This window comes from Camelus ferus, chromosome 23 (genome assembly GCF_009834535.1).
Source record: "Camelus ferus isolate YT-003-E chromosome 23, BCGSAC_Cfer_1.0, whole genome shotgun sequence".
Classification (NCBI taxonomy): Eukaryota; Metazoa; Chordata; class Mammalia; order Artiodactyla; family Camelidae; genus Camelus; species Camelus ferus.
This window is the reverse complement of record NC_045718.1, coordinates 14,857,560-14,872,338: the sequence shown is the minus strand read 5'-3', so window position 1 is coordinate 14,872,338 and position 14,779 is coordinate 14,857,560. Positions and strand designations below refer to the sequence as shown.

At 48.9% G+C, this 14,779-nt stretch overlaps 1 protein-coding gene across 4 annotated transcripts in view; it reads left to right on the top strand.

Moving 5' to 3' along the window:
- Positions 1 to 14,779, top strand: part of PLEKHA6 (pleckstrin homology domain containing A6) — a 137,149-nt gene that overhangs the window by 61,125 nt on the left and 61,245 nt on the right. Inside the window, exon 1 of one of the 4 annotated variants that reach the window (XM_032466956.1) lies at positions 1,848 to 2,144. The exons of 2 other annotated variants lie outside the window; for them this stretch is intronic. The gene's annotated coding sequence lies outside the window, so the exon portion shown is untranslated. Of the gene's footprint in view, positions 1 to 1,847; positions 2,145 to 9,188; positions 9,738 to 14,779 lie in introns of those variants that run through there. One more of the 4 variants, XM_032466961.1, reaches the window with a different exon arrangement.

Sequence of the window (14,779 nt, the reverse complement as noted above, 5' to 3'; positions counted from 1 at the left end):
ACACAGCCCTGCTCATTCATTTATGCAAGTTTGTTTATGTGTTGTCCGTGCCTGCTTTTATACTACAGAGGCAGAACTGAGAATTTGCAAGAGATTATGTGACACATGAAGCTGAAAAGATTTATTCCCTAACTTTTTTTCCCCCTCTTTGGGCCTTATTCTATTTTATTTTATTTTATTGAGTTATAGTCAGTTTACAATGTTGTGTCAATTTCTGGTGTAGAGCACATTTTTTTAGTCGTACCTGAATATACATATATTCATTTTCATATTCTTTTTCACCATGAGCTAATACAAGATCTTGACTATATTTTCCTGTGCTACACAGTATAAACTTGTTTATCTATTCTGTATGTACCTGTCAGTATCTACAAATCTTGAACTCCCAGTCTGTCCCTTCCCACCCCTCTCCCCCTGGCCACCACAAGTTTGTGTTCTATGTCTGACCTAAGAGTCTCACTCTCTAACTCTTGACGTAAAAAATTGCTGACCTCTGCTCTAGGCAAATATAATCATACAGATAGTTAAAAAACATTTCTTAACCCGAATGGCAGCATGCTAAGTTACTCCCTCTGTCCCTCTGTATCTTCATTTACTATATCTTGGAGACGGTTCCATATCAATACTATAATATAGTCAGTGGGTGGTGAATCTTAATTTGATGTTAGATATGTGAGTTTAAGGCAAAGAACAGTTACCCTTGGGGAAATGCTCAATGGGCGGTTGGGTTAGTGGGACTGAAGTTTGGAGCCTGGAAGTAGAGATGTGAGAGAGATCTTCAGGGGGGTCTTCCACGCGAATCTATGACCTTGGCCTGTAGATCAAAGATTTCCTTTTACAGAAGTGAAGCCTTGCATTCTGAGCACTGTTCAAAGTAAACTCTGAATGTTCATAGCTGGATTGACATAAAGACAATGAACTAGAAACATTAAACCAACACCTGGAGGAACAGTAGGCATTAAAGGCAATTTAGAGTTAACCTTGAGTTAGAAGTAAGCTAATAAAAGCTAGCGTGCGGTCATGGACTGAGGAGTGCTCAGTGGGTCTTAACGGCATGGCATGCCTACTGTGTGCCAGCTGCTTTATACCTGTTAACTCAAGTAATAGTTACTCTCTCAGGGAGAATATTTTGCCTCATTTTACAAGTAAGGAAACTGAGGCTTAGAGAGGTTAAGTGATTTTCCTCACAGTCAGTGGTTCAAGTGAACTTCCAGTTGTATTAAAGTATGATTTCATCTGACTTTTAAAGCCTTCTCTCTGCTCTACTACCCAAGATGCCAAATCTGGCTGGGAGACACTGCCTAGCTTTGACAAGCCATTTCATCTGCAAAATGAGGCAGTTGTCACCAGATTTCCCTTCCTGCTCTCACCTGGCCTGATCCTATTACAGGTGAAACATAAGGGAAGGCGTGGCTCTGTAAGAGCCAGATGCAGGAACTTGGGAGAGGAGAGGAAGGTGAGTTTAGCAATTAGTATATTGCTCAGCCAGACCAGTTATCTGGAAGCTGATCCTTAGGAGAATATTATTCCTTGATAGGGAGGAAGAGTCTAGAAATCTTTGCTCCTAAACTGGGAATTTACCCATCACCCTCACTGCCATGACCCTGAGTGCCGCTTAAGCACCCGGACTTGAACTGCTGGGGGTGGTTGGGGCTGGGAGAGACGGTGGACAGCGCCTGACAGGTCTCCCTGAGCCTGCTCAGCTCCGGCCCCGCTCTTCTCTCTGCTGGATATTTCTGGAGGAGCTGCAGCTAGAGGGCTGTCTGATGTTACCAAGTTGCAGCCTGGGTGGGGAGGGAGGAGAACGCGCGGGCGGGTGAGCCATCAGACCCGAGGAGCTGGGGGTGTGAGTGTATTTATATAGGGCTCAGCCAACCTGCAGTCTCAGATTTCAGGCTCCGTTTTATCGGGAGAATTTCCCCTGGTTTTCAGTCAAGGCTGGAGCCGGGAGAGAGCTGACACCAGAGCCTTCCTGGAAGGCTGGGGGAAATTCTGGGTTCCTGGGCCCTCAGCCTGTCTTATTCCTTCTCATGGGGTCTGCATCAGCCACCCTTGGTAACTGTCTCGGTCTGGAGTATTGTTAGAATTTCTTCCCCATCAGCAGTCTGCGTCTTCCAGCTGGGTCCTGACTTTCAGCATGGAAGGTAATATCTGGGGTCCCAGGGACCTGTGGTAGGAAGGGCTGTGGCTACCCAAAGTTTTAGTGGAGAAGATGGGGGGGGATGCACATGTTGGACAAAGAGGAGTAATTCACTGTGAGAGGGAGGGGGGAGAGAGAGGAGAGAGGTGAGAGGGAGAGGGGGAGGGAGGGAGAGAGAGTGTGTGTACGTCCGTGTGCTGAGGGCACTTCTATTGTATTTGGAAAGCAAATCTCCTTTTACTTTCTCTTTATTTATCCTCTCTTTCTCTCCTAACAAATAAGAATGTCCCATGAATGTTCATCTTCCTTGAGGGTGTCTCATCAAAAAGTCAGAGAAGATTTCTGACTTCTCGAATGTGAATATTTCCTCTCTTGGAGGTAGGGGGCTGCAGAGGGAACTTAAGGACATGGAGATATGTGTCCAGAGGACTAACGTCCCTAGAGCCAGCCCTGGCCTTTGCAGGCACTTGGAAACACTCCTGATAAAGCTCACTGTAAGTCTGTGTGGCGGGAAGCTGCAACCAGCGTGGATTTCAGCACCGTCTCCACGTGGAATTGACTTGAACCAACTGAACGAGATCAAAGCTATGAGAGACAAGTGGCAGAAGCACTTTCCTCTCACAGCCTCAGAACTGGGCAGGACAGAGGCCAATGCCTGGGGTGGGGGCTTGGCACTCTTCCTGAAAACACAAATTCGGAAGGGGAGGTGATTGGTGAGTCAGGCTAGCTAAATGCAGCTCTGTCTTCCCAGGGTTTGTGTGGTGTTTCTCAGTGGCCAGGAGCAAAGATCAGAGACCTACCTGGTACAGGGGCTGGTGGGCGGGCAGCCTGTCCTGGCTGCCAAGACCTGTTTGTTCAGTCATGCCCAGTGAGCAGCGCTTGCTCTGGGGCAAGGTCCGGCGGGAATGGTGGGTGGGCCAGGCCAAATGTGACTGGCAAGAGGCTGGACGTGGCTTTAGTTTTTGTTGCTGTCTATTTGTTTTTGTTTGTTTTTTTTTTGTGGGGGGGAAGGAGGCAATTAGGTTTATCGATTTATTTATTTAAAAATTATTTTTAATGAAGGTACTGGGGATTGAACCCAGGACCTTGTGCATGCTAAGCAGGCTGTCTAGCATTGAGCTATACCCTCCCCGCTAGAGGTGGCTTTTGGTTTTCTTATTTGTTTTTTTGTTTTTTGGGGTTTTGGGGGGGCAATTAGGTTTATTTATTTATTTATTTAAAAATTATTTTTAATGAAGGTACTGGGGTTTGAACCCAGGACCTCATGCATGCTAAGCAGGCTGTCTACCACTGATCTATACCCTCCCTGCTAGAGGTGGCTTTTGAAAAGCAGATTGGGGGTAGTGAGATGAGCATTGGAAAAGGAGATGGAGTCAGCTGGAGGCAGAGCATGGAGTGGACAGAAAGGACCAAGGAGAGGGAACCATCGAGTCTTAGGCTGTGGTACATTCCAAGGCCGCTGCCAGCCAGGGACCTTGGCTCTCAACATAGATGTAACCCAAAGTCAGTGAGAGAAGCAGGGTTTGCCTACTGATTTCTGAATATAATGAGATAGAGGGGTGGGAAGTGACGTGGGCTGGACCAAGTACAGTAAAACCGTGTTTTCAGCCCAGGAAATTAGATGGCAGTGTTGAATCTGGGAGGCAATAACACTATTGCTGTTTAGTAGGCAATATAATTAATAGTTTGTATAGTCTGGTTATTTTTGAAACTATGGGCATTTTAAAAAGTTATTTTTTTACTTATGTCACCAGCTACTTCCAAGTAGAATTCCAGTGTCTTCGTATGTTTGGTACTTGGAGTGATGCATCATTTTGGCCAACAGATAATAATAACCCTTCCTCTTATTCAGTCGTGTGGTACTTTCCAGCTTGGAGTGTGCTTTCAGAGACACGCATTCTGGCTCAGTTCAGTAGACGTTTACCTACTCCTGTCATCCCCTAGGTACTGGGTTAGAGACCGGGTAGATAGACGCGGAAAAGACCTGGTTCTGTCCTCAAGGATCACACAGTCTAACTGTGGTCCTATAAGGAAGACAGAGGGAATATTGTTCCTACAGTAGAGATGAGGAAACTGGAGCTGAAAGATGCTGAAGGATGCGATGCATGGTCAGTCAGCAGGACAAGGATTAGGATCAAGAGTCAGCTCCTAATCCAGCACTTTTTTTTTTTACCTGTTGTCCCTGTACACCACAGAGCTGCGTCTACTTCCCTCTACCTCTTCTCTCTTGTACTGTCTCTGATGCAGGAAAAACAGGTGTGGGGCATGAGAAGGGCCATGTCCCAGGTCTCGGTGGAGCCCCTGGGATGTGCCCCGCCAGTATGGGTCCTTGGCTTCACGCAGGAAAGAATTCAACAGCGAGCCACAGTTGAGTAAAGGTAGATTTATTTCGAGAGATACATACTCCATAGAGTGCAGGCTGTTTCACAAGGCAAGAGAAAGGCCACAAGGTGTGGAAGGTGGGTGCTCAGGTTAAAGTAAAAGCAGGTACACACTCCACAGACAGAGTGCGGGCCATCTCCGAAGAGGAGGCCATGAGGCGTGGTGTTGCCAGTTTTTATGGGCTTGGTAGCTTCCCACGCCTACAAGCAGGAGGACTATTCCAACTACCCTGGGGAGGGGGCTGGGATTCCCAGAAATTGGGCCACCACCCCACTCTTTGACCTTTTGTGGTCAGCCTTGGGACTGTCATGGCGCCTGTGGGCATGTTATTTATCACGCTGTTACAATGAGCATATAATGAAGCTCAAGGTCTACTAGAAGTCAAACCTCCTGCCATCTTAATCCTTAAATCCTACTGGGAGTTGAATCGTCCACCATTTTGGTGTTAATTGCTGTTGCTCCTTGAATGGCTGTGCCCTGCCCCCTTCCCTCCTGTCTCATCTCCATCAGGGGCATGAGCAAGAAGCAATAATCTGTGGAAGGCAGCGTGGAAGACTGCTCCCTGGAATGGAGTCAGTCCTCTATGCCATCCCACTTGTGCAACTGAAATGGCATCAGTGAGTTCGCATGTACTTTACTTTTCTGATCTGGTACTCTGCTCTCTGCCACTCACCAGAGGCCGCCTTTATCTCTTGACTTGGGGCAGGTTGTCTTCCTCCCTCTTCTCCCTAGGTAATCTGAACAGGCAAGGGGAGCATAACATTCAGGGGCTCATGGAAAACTAGGAGGCTCCACACGGAGGTAGACGCTCACTGAACGCTGGATTTACAAAATAGTCAACATTTGTTTAGTTCTTCGAGTTGACAGCGCGTTCACTTGAGCAAAGTCCAGTATGCTTGTTGATTTCCTCCTCCATCCACGTTCGTCCAGCTCAGGTTTCCTGGGAAAGTCCAAACTGCCAAAGCTTAGGATTGTTCTCTTCACTTTTAGGCTTAAGCTAAAAGGGACATAGAGAGGTCATCTGTCCCGGTGATTATCAAATTTTTGTCTGTGACAGAGCTTTCGTTAGTCTGAGGTGAAATAAGAAAAACGGGAAGCACACTGAATTTTTTTCCGGAAAGCAAAATATATTCAGTTTAAAGGATTTCTTTTGGGGGCAGGAGATGTACTCAGATATTTATTCTGAGGTTATGGCTTGCTTATTCTTTTCCTGAGCTGATGGTGAGAGTAGATGGTAGTTGGGCTTTAAAAAATTCCTTATTTGGCAAAATAAAAAGTTGGCAATCTTATAGTGGTTCCTTAAATTTCATTTTTTGAAATTTAACCGGTCCATGAAATCAAAGAATCTTGCCTCTGGGCAAGATCTTCTTCAAACAAATGAGAACCTGTCTCCCTGATAAGGGCTCTTTGGGGTAAGTTTCCCAAAACTTGGATGCTGATCTTATCACCACTGTTCGTTCCCTGTGGGTCCTTGGACCATGAGGAACTCCCTTGAAGTCTTGGTTTCCTCCTTTTAATATTGTGGGAGGTTCCTACCTCCAGGACAAGGTCTCTGGGAGAGGCATGTGTTCTAACTTCCTCTTTCCCTTTGTCAGAGAGTCCAAGACCCTCCCTTCTCTGACGGGTTCTGGGATCAGGCCTTGCTGGGTCCTATTCCTATAGTCATCTCTTGGAAATGATGGAAGTCATCTCTGATGCTTTAGGAAAAGAGGATTTCTAGATTGGATGATGGGAGCAGCATGAGGTATATTTTACAACTTGAGGCCTTGGTGTCCAGTGTTAATCATTTGGAAACACCTTTTTAACTATATGGTCAAGGGTATTTAAAAAAAATCTTGCTATCACTTTTTGAAATGGTGGATCTTCTTGGGCACTCAAGACTATCAGCTGGAACTTTTCTAAATCTGGAGGCTCCTGGAGGCATCAGAGTGTCTGAGTCTTCTACCTTCTGGAGGCCTAGAATAGCAGCAAATATGTGGGAATCCCCAGGCAGCCCCAGCTGCCAGACGGGGACACGTGGTTGGGTGTGCACATGTGTGCAGACTTGTCGGCGAGAAAGCGTTTAGGAGAAGATCAGTTTGAAATCACCCTGGAAATCGGAGCTAGATGCTCTTTTAGAGATTTGTTCTAGGACCCATTTTTTTCTGAAAGCACAGGACTTCTTCATAAGAGAGACTTTTCTGATTTTTCTCCCCCATTTTTATATTCTGAAACAAGAGCTCTCCTACCCTCGGAAAGCAGTGGAGGTCCGACTGAGGGTGTTAAGTCTGGGAAGTGGGTAGCAGGTTCTCATCTCAAGCTTTCCTGGGGCAGAGAGAGAAGTAGGACCAAATGCTAAAGGAAACAGGGAGCATTCGGCTCTGAGCAGGAAGACCAAGCCTGGGTGCAGGAAATTGTCCCTGTAGAAGGTTCTGGGTGGTGGTGGGTCAGTAGAGCAGCATGGCTCCTCAGAACGGTGCTCTGGAAAGGCCTGAACTTGTGACTGGTGGCAGACACCACAGATCTCAGCAGAGGGGAAAAGACAAAATGAAAAAGGACCCAAGAAGTGCAGGTTAAAGACCCCTGCCACCTAAGGAGCTCGTGCACAGGCCACCGCTCCGCAGTTCCTTGATGGCTCCACGTAGCTTCGGGGCAGGTGAATGATGGTGGCAAGACAGTGGTGCTCTTGGCCCATCTCTGGTCACCAGCAATGATGGCTTTCCCCAAGGGGGCTTTAATGAGCATTTTGTCCTGACTTTGGGTAGTTTGGGACTCAGAGTCAAGGAGCATAGCCAAGTTCTTGGAGATTAAGATCTCTTCTGAAATGTTCAAGCCCAAAGGGCAGAGGATATGAATCATTCAGTGTGCCTTTTTCCGACTGTGAAGGTTAACAAGAATGTGACTGGGACCTCAAGGATGTCCCCACCCTTGTCACGGTGACGTGATGGAAGCAGTTTTTGGACTCCGGGGCCACCTTTGTCTTCAATGGGCTACGTGGTCTTGGGCAGTTCAGGCCCTCTCTGGGCCTCAGATTGCTCATCTGTGACATGAGGGGGCTACATTTGACTGTGACCCTCCTCTTTAACTCAGATCCCTCAGCTCTCCACTTGATAGACAGGCAATCTGTATCACTCCAAGAGGAGAGTCTCCTGCCGCTCTCCGAGCTGCAGGTCTGCTGTCCAGCAGTTGCATGTCCATTGGAAAGCAGCTCCAGGTGGCAGGATGAGACAGCAGATCCAGGGTCAGAACTGAGATGCCCACTTGTGCCTTGGGACAGGTCACGTCCCTCCCAGTGATCAGTAAGTCCCTGGAATGGCGGGGGAGAGCCAAGGGGGCTGAGACTAGCAATTGCTCAATATTGCTCACAGCTATTGGCCAGGGTTGGTTTCCCATTTTTAAAGCCTCCTGGGGCCATGAAACAGCACCAGGAGAAACATGCCAAACCTGTTCCGCTGTGTGTCAAATATTTTTTTCTCACCTGGAACGTCCATCTTCATCGCCTCCCTCGTACTCAGCATCTCTCCCTTCCTCTAGCCCATCTCCCCACACACTTTGGCTCCTCTCTCCCTTGCATTCCCTAAGGCCCCATCGTTTATTCCTCTGGGAATACTCGTAGGGAGCAGAGATGAAGCTGTGGGTGCTGGTAGGGTGGAGAGAGGGCTGCAAGCCCGGTAAGGCACAGAGTTGGAAGCATGTTTGGGATGTTCAGGCATGTCTGTACCTGAAGTCCAGTCAAATAACAACACACTGCCTCTGCCAGCTCTGTTCAGGTGGAAAAGCAGCAGATTCCTATGGGCTGATGGGCTGGTCTTTGGATCCCCTCCCCTGCCCCATGCCAACCCGTGTTTCATGGAACTGGCTTCAGGCTGCAGGTACCCAGGGACCCAGGAGAGATCCACCTAGTGATGAGGCAAATGCCTGAAATGGCTGTCAACATACTTAGTCTAAATAACTCTGGTTGCGCTCCTGAAACCGCTGCCTTCAGGGACTGGAGGAGCAGCACGGATGGCTCCATAGCTCATCCTCTGAAGTGCCTGGCGCCTGTGGATTTCAGAATGGTAACATGATGCACACACTGCGTAGTACATAAAAACCTCCCGCAGGGTCTGGAGCAGCTCCAAAATCAAACATACTAATATTTCTGCCACAAGATTTATCTAAAGAGTCACACAAGTGGGAGAAATAAAGGCTATAAAGAGGCTCATGCCAGTTCAGGTCATGCTTTGCAGCTAACTAGGTTCAAGTCAGGTTGGGCTCTGCCACCAGTCAAGTCAGGGAAAAAAAAACTTTCAATTTTTGGATCTTTCTGGATTTGGGTATGTGTTTAAGGCACTGCAGTTCTGTACTGCCTCGTGTAATCCTATGAGGTGGAATTAGCGCTCCCATTTTACAGATGGGGAAGCTAGAGATCAGCATCAGTGATTTGCCTAATGGCATTCAGCCACTAAGATTCCAGTCACAGAGCTGAGCTGTGATTACGACCCGGGCCTGTCCAGCCCCGCCTCCAGAGCCAGGCCTTTTCCTCCCAGGTATCGCAAGCCTTACCTTTAGAAGTGTCTTTACCTTTAAGAAGACCAGGAGTTGAGGGCGGGGGTGGGGAGCTCTGGTTTTGGCATCTTCCCTGATGAGGGAGGCACTCCCTGCACATCTGATAGGAACCATTTATTGGCTTGTTCTTATTTATACATGGACTTCTGGGATCCCAGTAAGCTAAAGGCTCAGAAGAGAGGAAGCTAACGTTCAGTCAACTTTGTGGCTTGCAAGAAGAATCCAGCTGGCTTCGTGGAGGCTGTGAGCGCCAAGAACAAATGGGGTCAAGTTGGGTTTAGTGAGAGAAGCGTCATCTGCTGTGGAAACAACCCCGTGCAGAACCAGTGGAATGCGCAGTGCTTCCTGCTTTCCCACCCACCGCCTGGCTGAAGAAGGCCTGCCTTGAGGAGGGATGGGTCTTGAGAGAAGGATCCTGAACCCCAGATGAGGGTGAGAGTGGTGTGCAGCTTAAAATAAGGAGAATTCAATTAGGGGGTCTCACTGGTCTTCATCAGTGATGAGGAAAAAAGGGTCAAAGGAAGAGCTAATTCAATCTGCTGAAGATCCACCACGTGCCTTTTTAACACTTCATGGGAAGGATGGACATTGGTCTGCTGTCTGGGCAACGACGTAGATAACCTCCCTCCCCCTGCCTTCTGCGTGCTGTTAGATGGCAACTGCCATTTCTGGATCATCTCTGGGTCGGGTAAGGTTTGAACTCTTAATGTCCAGGCTCGCAGGAGTCCATGGAGTCCTGTGCTGTGAGGAGCCAGCCATCAGTGAGCCCTAAGAAGCACTCTAGGTGGGGGAGCGGCCTGTGCTGTGTGTCCTTCACGGGGAAGCTACCCATTAGGAAGGGTGGTAGGCTTGTTGCCATAGGAACAAGGAGCATCTGCTCCAGTCAACTGGAGAACAGAGAGGGGAAGATATTCTTAAAGGGACCATTAGCTCATGCAGTCGGTGCCAGGAAGGCTCTGGTGTCTGCTCTCTCCTCTTGCCAGCCACGTACGGAGAGTCGAGATGTTGGGTCCTCCAGAAGTCATCTTGTCCCTCTCCCTGGTATTAGTTAGGACTTCTGAGTGCATGTTACTGGAACCACTCAAAGCAGCTTAAGCCCCAAAGGGGATTTTATTGTAAGGGCCAGAGAAATGGCTAGACCACAGGAACAAACTAGAACCAAGGAGCTGAAGGCTGCAAGTGTGTTCTTGTGCTTTTCCCCTCTCTGTGCACTGGCTTCAGTCTTCTCTTGCTGCAGAGGCCTCTTGGCTTTGTGGTCAGTCTACAGGGTAGAAAAGACGGCCTCCAGCAGCTCCCTCGTGTGCACATCACCCGGCGAAGGGCTGATCTTTTTTCTCTTGATTCCCATCCCTATCCTTTGAAAGGGGTTTTGGCTGAGCTGGGATCAGGTGGCCACCTGTTACAAAGAGAGTCAGGTTTTAGGAACATGGCTATGACCACTGCAACTATGTGAGTATCAGAGTCAGGGGAGGGGGGCAGTTCCTAGAAAGGGATGTGTACTTTATATCACCATTAACCGTCTTCCTGGCACCTCCCAGCCTAGAGGAGTTTGGCTGGGAGAGTTTACACACCCCTGACTTCCCTGTTCCCGCCTGACCATGGGGCTGGCCGGGCCTTGTAGGTAGAACAGCAGTAGGCCTGAAGGAGCCAGGGCATGGCTGTGGAGTGGCCGCCATTCCCCATGGGCGGAAAAGGCTTGGAACCTGAATCTTGAAGGCCATCCGGGCCCCCACCCTGCCCAGAGGTAACACCCTATCCTTTTGGTAAAGTCCTTCATGAAAGATTGTACTGTTCCATTTGGACAGTAGGGAGTCAAGATCTAAAAGCTTCACATCTAAAAGCTTTTGTCACTGTTTCTAAATTCAGTCTTTCATAATGTCACTGAGTCCATTGTCCCTCGTTCTGTCTTGGGCTTGTGAGGAGGACCAATGCCCGCCATCTTGGTTAGGTTAGGTGGAGCAGTGACTATGAGATCATCCCCTTGCATGAGAACACAGGGCTCTGGGCCAGGGTATATGGAATTTGGAACCCTTTCTACCTGGCTGCTGCCCTCCATCCAAGTGAACTCAAGAGAAGAGAAGAGAAACACATTGAGGGGTCAAGCTGTCTAAGCTTTTCTTGGTGCGATCCCGCCTTCATGCCTGGATCTGCCAAACCTCTCACCTCCAGCCACTGTACTGGCAGATGCGGCCAGAAGTGCTGGGGCTGGACGGAGGAGGGGAGAGGAGGCAGCCACACTTGGCTATGCTCCGGGAGGGGTTTGTGGGAGGGCAGGGGAGAACTGAGCCCTCCCCTCTGCTCTTGCCTGACTCCCCTGGAGCCTGTGAGGTGGGGGTGTCTCTGGCTGAAGGAGAGGGAGGGCCCACAGGGGCCCAGGAGCTGAGCTATTTCTGTAACACAGAATACGTCTGCAGCAGCCGCAGAGAAGGTCAAACTCTGGGCGCAGGGCTGGAATGCAGGGGCCAGGCGGCGGGGGGAGCTGCGGTTTCACCCCTCTTGGCAGCCTGGAGGGCCCCTGCCTTGCCCTTTGGGGAAGGTGGGGCTACCCATAGCGAAGCACATGGGGTGGGGAGGGACACTGACAATGGTGATGGTGTAGTGCATTGGAGGGGGTTTGGGGAGTGGCACAAATTCCAAATACCCATTGCACTGAGGTGGGGTGGAATTTAATTCCAGGGTGTGGGGGCTCTGTTCTAGTGCTCTCTGCCATGAAAGGAAAAAAAAAAAAAATCAGGTCAGGCAAAGCGCTGTGTGAAGGGAAAGAGAAACAGTGCCGAGGCAGGGGCCAGGAGGCTCAGACAAACATAGCTTGGTGAGCTGTGCCATCGTCCAGACAGACGGACAGCCGTGGGGGCAAGTTTACTCGGAGGCGATGCAGCTTAGCTTCAGTCTCCCCTACCAGCATCCTCACGCACCAGCGTCTGCTCCCCGCTTCCTTCCCTTGCTGCCACTTCACCAGCCCTTCCTTCTACACACGCTCCGCCGGTGTCCTCCGTGCTTCACCCTCATCCTCACACATGCCTGTGTGTGGTTTGGGGCTTCTTGAGTTTCTGTTTATAGTTAGAAAATTGCCCTGCTCCAGCTCTGGCTTTGTCACAGAAGGACCATCTTGGCGAAATCTGACCGCTGCATGCCTTTCGGGCACCCTGCCCTTGACCTGTCCCTCCTCAGCCCCCTAGATGGATCATCTGTTGGTTTGTTTTCCTTCTTATGCTGTGAGTCCTGCCCAGCTGGACCAAAATCCTAAAATAGGGAGAGGCCTCCAGAGGGGAAATTAGCCTTAGAGAGGGGCTTTCTCGAAGAAACTGAAACGCTCAGGACTCTCATTGACTCTATGAGCAAGGTGATCCTCTGTCTCACGTCGAGTGGGCCCCCAGGCGCGAGCCCTTGTCCGCGTTACACAGCTGGACTGGTCCAGGGCCAGCACTAGAACTGGGGTCTTCTCAGCCAACTCCTTTTGCCCAGGGATGTAGCCCCTGGAATCGACTTGCTTTTTAACTTCCAAAGTGTGGTGTGACACAGAAAAAAAAAAATCCCCCTCCTTTTTCAGAGTATGGTGGGGCGGACCACCCTCTTATCCGAGATTCTCAGGTGTTGATTGATCTGGCTCCTAAGGGTAGGGGTCTGCCTCAGATGATCACTTGAGTTGAGGTGGGTGGTGGCCTAAAGGCGTTACAGGCTGGACTTGGGAACATCTAAGTGCCGTCTTGATGGATAACTTCTTGAGGACCAATTATTAAGCATCCATCTTCATGTGTCAAAGTGCTGAGGGGTTTTATGGTCAAAATTAGGCCATTGCTTCCTGGGAGTGAGCCGTCCAGTCTGAGGCAGAGGCAGACAGATAATGATTACCGGCATTTACTGAATGTTGCTAGGTGCCAGGATCTCTCTTAAATTCTCTGCTTGTATAATTTCATTTAATCCTTTGACAAACCCATGAGGTCGGTGTTTATATTACCCCTGTTTGCAGATGGGTGAATGAAACCGCCAAGAGGCTGAGTTGCTCACTGAAAGCCCCTTACGTAGTAACTGGTGGAGTCAGGATTGGAACTGGGGCGGTCTGACTCTAGAGCCAAAAAATCTCAAGGCCAATGCAGATTCAACCCAGCAAAAAACAAACTAAAGGATTAGCTTGTAGGATGATGTATGAGAAGGGAATTTCAAGTTGCACAACGAACATGAAGTGGGAAGAGAGCTGGCTTTGTGCTGTGTCCTGGGCTCTGATCCCAGTTTTCCTGCCTCCTAACTGTGTAGCTTTGGGCTGCCTACCTGACCTCTCAGGTTCCCCCTCCATGGGTGCAGAACAGCAACACCTAGCTCAGGAGGTTAAGCAGAGCGTTTGCTAGGGTCATGGCTTGAGTAGAGATGTTAATTTCCTTTCTTTCCTGTGCCAATTGTCAAGTCTTCCTAGGGAGGGTGAGGGAATTCAAAGTTAATTCTTGTTTTGGGAAGAAAATGTCCAACCAGTCCTCCAATACTCAGTCTTCCAGACAAGACTTCCTGCCATCACCATGTCCTGCTGGTCCCTCTTGGGACTGTGAGAAGTTGTAGGCAAGAAAGGCTGGAGAGAGACGGGCGTTTGGTTTGACATAGCTCTCAGGCAGCTGTCACCCTCTGGCCCTTATAACTTCATTAATTTTTTTTCCTTTTTAAAGACAAGGATATTCTCTTGCATAAACACAGTACAATTAACAAATTCAGGAAACTTAACATAAACACGATGCTATTATCTAATATATGCTCCACGTGCAATTTCACCAGTTGCCCTAATATAACATCGTTGGAATCTAATCCAGGATGGTGTCTCTACTCTTTAATCTGGAATAATCCCTCAGCCTTTCTTTGTTTCTCATGCTTTCTGATGTTTTCTGGCCCCCCAGCAGGGCCATGTCCAGTCTCACCATCTTCCTCCCAGTACCCAAAGCCTCATCCCTGAGGAGGGCTGACGAGGGGGAGGTGGGTGTGGCACTCTCCTTAGACATAAAATATAAGAAGGCGCCAAAAAAAACCCCACAGTAATCAAGATAAATAGCATTTAATGCAGTATTTTAAAAAATCAAAATCAGTGCAAAAATTTCATGAAGAACAAAATATTAACATTTTTAATAAAAACAGGATCAGTAACAGTGCCACCCCAAGCCATGCTGGAGCCTCAGGCAAAAGGGAAATTGAATAATGCTGATCCAGTCTTTTTTAAAAATGGTATTTCATTCATTGTAGATTTTTTGCATTAATTTTTATTTCAAAATATGTTACATTAAAATATTACCCATCTTGATCACTGAGTCTTTAGATGCCTCTTACGTTTTGTGGTCCCCTCCCCTGCAGGTTTCCTCCCTCCTGTCATCTCGCCCTCAGAACAAGGGGAGAGGGAGGTGGGGCGCCCAGCCAGCCACTGTTCCTGTGCCCTGGCCAGAGCGGGGGAGGAGGGAGGGTGGGGGACAGAAGAGGAGGGAGGGGAGGGGGACAGAAGCCTGGAGCCCTCTAACAGCTTCCAGCTGCTTCCACACCCACCAGACTTCCTGCCTTGGGAGTGGCGTTTGGTTGGTTTCCCTCGTCTTTTCTCATCAGTTGTATGATCTGATTAGATCCTTAGATCCCCTCATCTCTCCCAGTCTCCCCTGTCCGGACACAGCATGGTTTCCCTTAGTTGATCCTATTCTGGCCCTGGATCTGCCCCTGTTTTCATCCATCCTGGGACCCCTTCGGGGTCTGTCACTTGCGCTGTAC